The 5,672-nt window shown below is 40.6% G+C and overlaps 1 non-coding gene across 1 annotated transcript; it reads left to right on the top strand.

Moving 5' to 3' along the window:
• Positions 1-5,347: 5,347 nt before the first annotated feature.
• On the top strand, positions 5,348-5,416 carry LOC133625410 (small nucleolar RNA SNORD123). The gene has a single exon (XR_009818718.1). It is a non-coding gene; the product is annotated as a small nucleolar RNA SNORD123 (small nucleolar RNA).
• Positions 5,417-5,672: the final 256 nt, after the last annotated feature.

The following is a 5,672-nucleotide window of genomic DNA, read 5'->3' as shown; positions in this document are numbered from 1 at the left end:
TTGCGGGGCTGGCAGCTGAGGCTCGCAAGCATCTTCCCCAGGTACGTACGTTTATTAAACCAGGAGATAATTTTTGTTCGTAGATGTATTGTAATGAATTCCATCAGTTTGGTGGGTGTTTTTTCCAATGGCAGCATTTGCAGCAGAAACTGACGTGTTGTTTGTAGCTAGATCTCCATTTAAAAGACTAAAAGCACTGAGAGTTTATTAAAACAAACAAAACCGTGGAATTGATCAATGCTAGAGTAATCCTATAAAATATACTTAATTAAAACAGCTAGAATCAAAACTTATCTGCAAGCCAAAATGTTGCAAATCCAGAGTCTGTGAAACATCCATCTCAAAGGGCAATGTTACTTTGGCTACCTTATAAAAGAAACTTGTTCAAGGAAAAACAGTAATGAAAGTTTGAAATTATTAAAAAATGAAGCTCTGAGATTTGGACTATTCTTTTTTGATTGCTTGTTGGAAGAAGAAAAGAAAAGAAAAAAAGAAAAGAAAAGAAAAGAAAAGAAAAGAAAAGAAAAGAAAAGAAAAGAAAAGAAAAGAAACCTATCAAACCACAAAAGCAAATACCAAAAGCCAAACCTTTTTTCCATTGTAAATCCACAACCTTGACAGTCAAGAATGTTTCTTTATTTTACAATGATACAGTTTTGTAAAATGCTAATGTAATGCATATTTATGTAGGATCACTTTCCTGTGTAATTTTCCCAGCTGCAGGAAATACTCAGAAAATAAAATAATCCATTTACACCTAAATTTTGCCATCAAAGTTAGTGCAGATTCAGGACGATTTCCATACATATGCCATTAACTTGTTTGGAGTGGTTTTAAAACGTATCTGTTGACATCAGCAAGACCTGTGCTTTGTATATTATCTCCACCTTTAGGCTTTTGAAGAGTTTTTACTTGCTTTTCCTACTGCTGGGAAAAAAACAACATCCATACTTTATCTATGAAAAGTACACACTCTATGCAAAACCAACTAGTAGTTAAAAAAAAAAAATCCAAATTTTAGCTCTTAGAGTGATACACATTTTAGTCCCTAATGATTCCTCTGTGGTTTGGCTATGGAACAATGACTATATTATGTAAAAAAAAAAAACAAACCAACAACAAAACAAACAAAAAACCTTACCCAAAACTCACAGCATTTATAGCTTTACGTGATGACGGATTAATGATGTACAGTACATCCTATGAAAAATTCTACCAGAATCATAATTTCTCTGTATGGTCCCCAGAGGTTTTAAGTTATTACCTTTATAGCTAACTACTGATCTCATGGAAGAGCAGTAATTATGTCAATGCTTAGTGCTTGTTCATTTTATTTTATTTTATGGGCAGAGATAGGTAAAATTGGCCCTGGTATAACCATGTTTGAAACAAAGCTACAAAAAGTAACATTGTTTAACATTATACCTTACTCAGCACTACATCTAAGTGCAGAGTTAAATCAGATGAGCTGAGTGAGTGAGGCAGACAATTTTAGGTGGTGCAGTCACTGGACATTCTGGCAAGTAGGGGCTGATGGGTCTTTGGGTCTGTACAGGTACCTTGCACAGTGGCGCCCTGAACCCAGGCTAAGCCTGTATATGCCTCTATAACCAAAATCAATAAGAATATCCTGACATAGTCTGGGAATATTATGTTGAGAGTAGGGTGGAAAGCAGCAGGAGAAACTCTGCTTTCTGATTTAAAGAAGGAAAAAATACCTTCAGAGGACCAAGTCCCAATTCCATCCAGATTTTCTTCCAGTATGGATCTTCTCCTCTGCCCTATATTTTCCTGTTATTATATTTCTCACTGTTATCAATTTTTGACCTCTCCTTCCAACAAAATAGAACTTGGCATGTTAAGGGATCACAACTTGTGAAAGCAGTGAGGTACTGTAGTTGAAAGAGCAAGGGCCTCACAGCACGTTCAAGCGTTTGGCCAGTTTGGTGGAGTTTCAGCTCCTTCCTATGGCAGCAGTATATAAAGAGTGATAGAAAGGAAGCAGTGAAGGGGTTGGTTTTCCATCTGTTTAGGTGGGAAATCTGTGATGTAAGTGAAGACCAGTCTTCACATTACTCATCAAAAGCACCTTGAATAGTATGTCCTTCATCATTCAGAAAAACAAAGTCAGATACTGTAAACCCAAAGTTTAAGTTAGGTTAAAAGAGAAAAGAAAAAAAAAAAAGAGAGAGAGAGGCATAAGCTTCAGTAACACTTAGCCTTGAGTTATGCTTCCACGATAGGGAAAAGACTTTGCTTGCTTCAGAATGACAGAGTTCAAAGACTTTATTGCCATTGCATGTTGCTTTTTTTCACTCAATTGAAAACATTAGTTTTTTGTGTTTCATTCATGAGAGACATGCAGAGAAGAACTTTGAAATCTCATAGTTAATTGCCTGCCTTTGTTTTTTCAACCACATCACCTTTTAGCCAGGAAAAATCCTCCTGGTAACCAGAAACTTTCCAGAGCAGATTACCCAGGAGCAAGGTACACATAAACAAGCTCCTTTTCCTGAACCAATGCTGACGAACAGAGAGTTAGTGCAGTGTGATACCTTGAATCCATCCACCTTGCTTATGTGATCTGTTCATCAGATCTACATGTCTGTTTCTTCTTTCTTTCCGCCTGAGACCCAGGAAAGTATTTGGCCTGCTGCTTTTCAGTTGAGAGAGTACTCAGCATTCCCACCTGTGTTGAGCAACATAATCTTTCTAAGGCCTGATCATCACAAGTCTGCACATTTAAATATCAGGGACTTCTGATGTTGCTATGTGTAAAAATAGGAATGACTTTTTTGTCCTAGGAAAGCAGATGACCCATAAGATTTAACTTTGCCATCCTCTGAAGGTTCTGCTAGGGAAGTACACTGTTAAAAAGCTGGACACACGGGGCTGTAGCCATATATCCCCAGTAGTGCGTACCCCAGTAGCAGACACAAGATGAGGTCAAACTAAGCAAAATTTTAATTGTCTTAGCAAAAGACACCATTGCAATACCTGCTTTAAATCACAGGGAAATATATGTCAGAGTTACAAACTCTCTGCAGTTTTCTGTCAAAATACTGTTTCATCTTATATGCTATATTTAAAAGGTTACACTGTCTAATATCTGTAATATCTATGAAATGGGAAAAGTTAAGTGAGATTCTTTCATGTTTAGGCCCATCTAGAAACAAAGGACTATGATCAACCATAAGTACCAAAGGCCTCTGGAACTCCCTAAGGACAGGGAGGGCTCACTCACCACTTATGGTCCCAGGCAGAATAGACAAGAATCATAGAATCATAGAATGGTAGGGGTTGGAAGGGACCTTTAGAGATCATCTAGTCCAACCCCCTGCAGAAGCAGGGTCACCTAGATGAGGTCGCATAGGAACATGTCCAGGCATGTCTTGAAGACCTCCAAGGAAGGAGACTCCACAACTCCTCTGGGCAGCCTGTGCCCCTGCTCCATCACCCTTAGTTTTTTCTTATGTTTAAGCGGAACTTTTTGTATTCCAGCTTCATCCCATTACCCCTTGTCCTGTTACTATGTACAATAGAAAAAAGGGATGTCCCAACCTCCTGACACCCACCCTTTAGATATTTATGAATGTTAATAAGATCACCCCTCAATCTCCCCTTCTCCAGACTAAACAGCCCCAGTTCCCTCAGCCTTTCCTCATATGAAAGATGTTCATTCCCCCATCATCTTGGTGGCCCTGCTCTGGACTCTCTCTCCCTGTCCCTCTTGAGCTCAGGAGCCCAGAACTGGACACAGGACTCCAGATGAGGCCTCACCAGGGCAGAGTAGAGGGGGAGAAGAACCTCCCTTGACCTGCTAGCCACACTCTTCTTGATACATCCCAGGATGCCATTGGCCTTCTTGGCCACCAGGACACATCTGGCTCAGATTTAGCTTATTATCAATCAGGACTCCCAGGTCTCTCTCTGCCAAGCTGCTCTTCAGCAGTTCAACACCCAGCCTGTACTGGTGCATGGGCTTGTTCCTTTCCAGGTGCATGACTTTGCACTTGCCCTCTCTGCCCAGCTCTCAAGCCAGTCGAGATCCCGCTGAATGGCAGCACAGCCTTCTGGGGAATCAGCCAGTCCTCCCAGTTTGGTGTCATCCGCCAACTTGCTGAGGGTACACTTTGTCCCCTGATCCAGGTCATTGATGAAGATATTGAACAAGACTGGCCCCAGAATCGATCCCTGTGGAACTCCACTGGCCACAGGCCTCCAACTCAACTCTGATAACCACCCTCTGGGCTCTGTCATTCAGCCAGCTCTTGATCCACCTCACCATCCACTCGTTCAAGCCACACTGTCTGAGCTTTCTGATGAGGATGTTATGGGAGACAGTGCCAAAAGCCTTGCTGAAGTCAAGGTAGATGACATCCACTGCTCTCCCCTCATCTAGCCAGCCAGTTATGCACTCATAGAAGAATATAGAAGTTAGTCAAAGACTACTCAACTTGGGGAAGAAAACAGAAATTAATCTACCACCAACCAAAAGCTGTAACAAACAGGAAAAAATACAGAGTAGCACAATGATGAAGAGCACGACCAGCCCTTTCAGACCACCTTCCCCTCACCTCCAGCACAGCCTGTGTCATGGCTGCCTTCTCACACACTCTTCTGTCTGTCCCAGTGAGTGCCGTCCTGCACTCACCCAGAGCTGCTGGTGTCTCTCAGTCCTGCCATTGCCCTGCATGTGTTGCAGGGGCACTGCTTACATTCTCGCCACAGGCTGCAGGGAGTCTCTGGTCCATCGCTCCTCCTCCCTTCCTCTTTCTCTGGTCCACATGGTCACCTCCATCTTGTACCACTCCTACACCTCCTCTTCTGGCTCAGATTTCGCTTCTTAAATATTGATGGCAGAGGCACTAGATACAGCTGGCTGGGCTCGAGTTGGGTCCACGTCAGAGCCAGGGGATATTTTGAGAACTGCCTATTGGGACAGTACTGCAGCCCTCTCCGTGTTACCAAGCAAAAAGCATCTCCACACAAACTCATGACAAATTACAAATTGCTTGTCTTTTTAGAGCTAAATATTCTTCTAATGTTTTTATATACACTGTTTGTAATTGAAAGAGATAATAAAGTGTATTTCTCATGGCATTTCTATGATTAAGTGTCCACAAATAAAATGATTTATTTTCATGAATGCATAAGGTGATATGTTCAATACAACTATATAATAGAAATAAACGTGCACTTGCATTTATAAATGTGAGAGCTGATTTTTAGCAATTGTCTTTTTCTTTTCATTAGTCTCTGACAGATAAGACAGTTAAACAAGTTGTTATATGAACCTTAAATAAGGGCCATCAAACTTCAGGTTCCTAAATGTAGTCAAACATTTGGTGAAAATGATGAATTCTGGGGTACTGATTCATGTGATCTGAAAAAGCCATCCATTTCCTGATTCACCTTCATATCTCCTCCAGCAAAAGAAAAAAAGGGATATTTTACAATTAATAGCTGCAGTCAAACTATTTTTATCTGTGTGTTTTTTTATCTTTCAGACACTTCCCTGAACTGATACTTTCAAAATTAAGAAGAAGGTAGGAATGAGCATGAAGAATGCCTTGGAGAAATCCAGTCATAAAGTTTGAAGAGTAGAAATAACAGGAAATATTAAAAACTCTGGTTTCATAAATAGGTCAGGATTTGGACTGAAATTATGA

Source organism: Colius striatus, chromosome 4 (assembly GCF_028858725.1).
Source record: "Colius striatus isolate bColStr4 chromosome 4, bColStr4.1.hap1, whole genome shotgun sequence".
NCBI classification, from domain to species: domain Eukaryota; kingdom Metazoa; phylum Chordata; class Aves; order Coliiformes; family Coliidae; genus Colius; species Colius striatus.
This window is presented reverse-complemented; position numbering and strand designations above follow the sequence as displayed.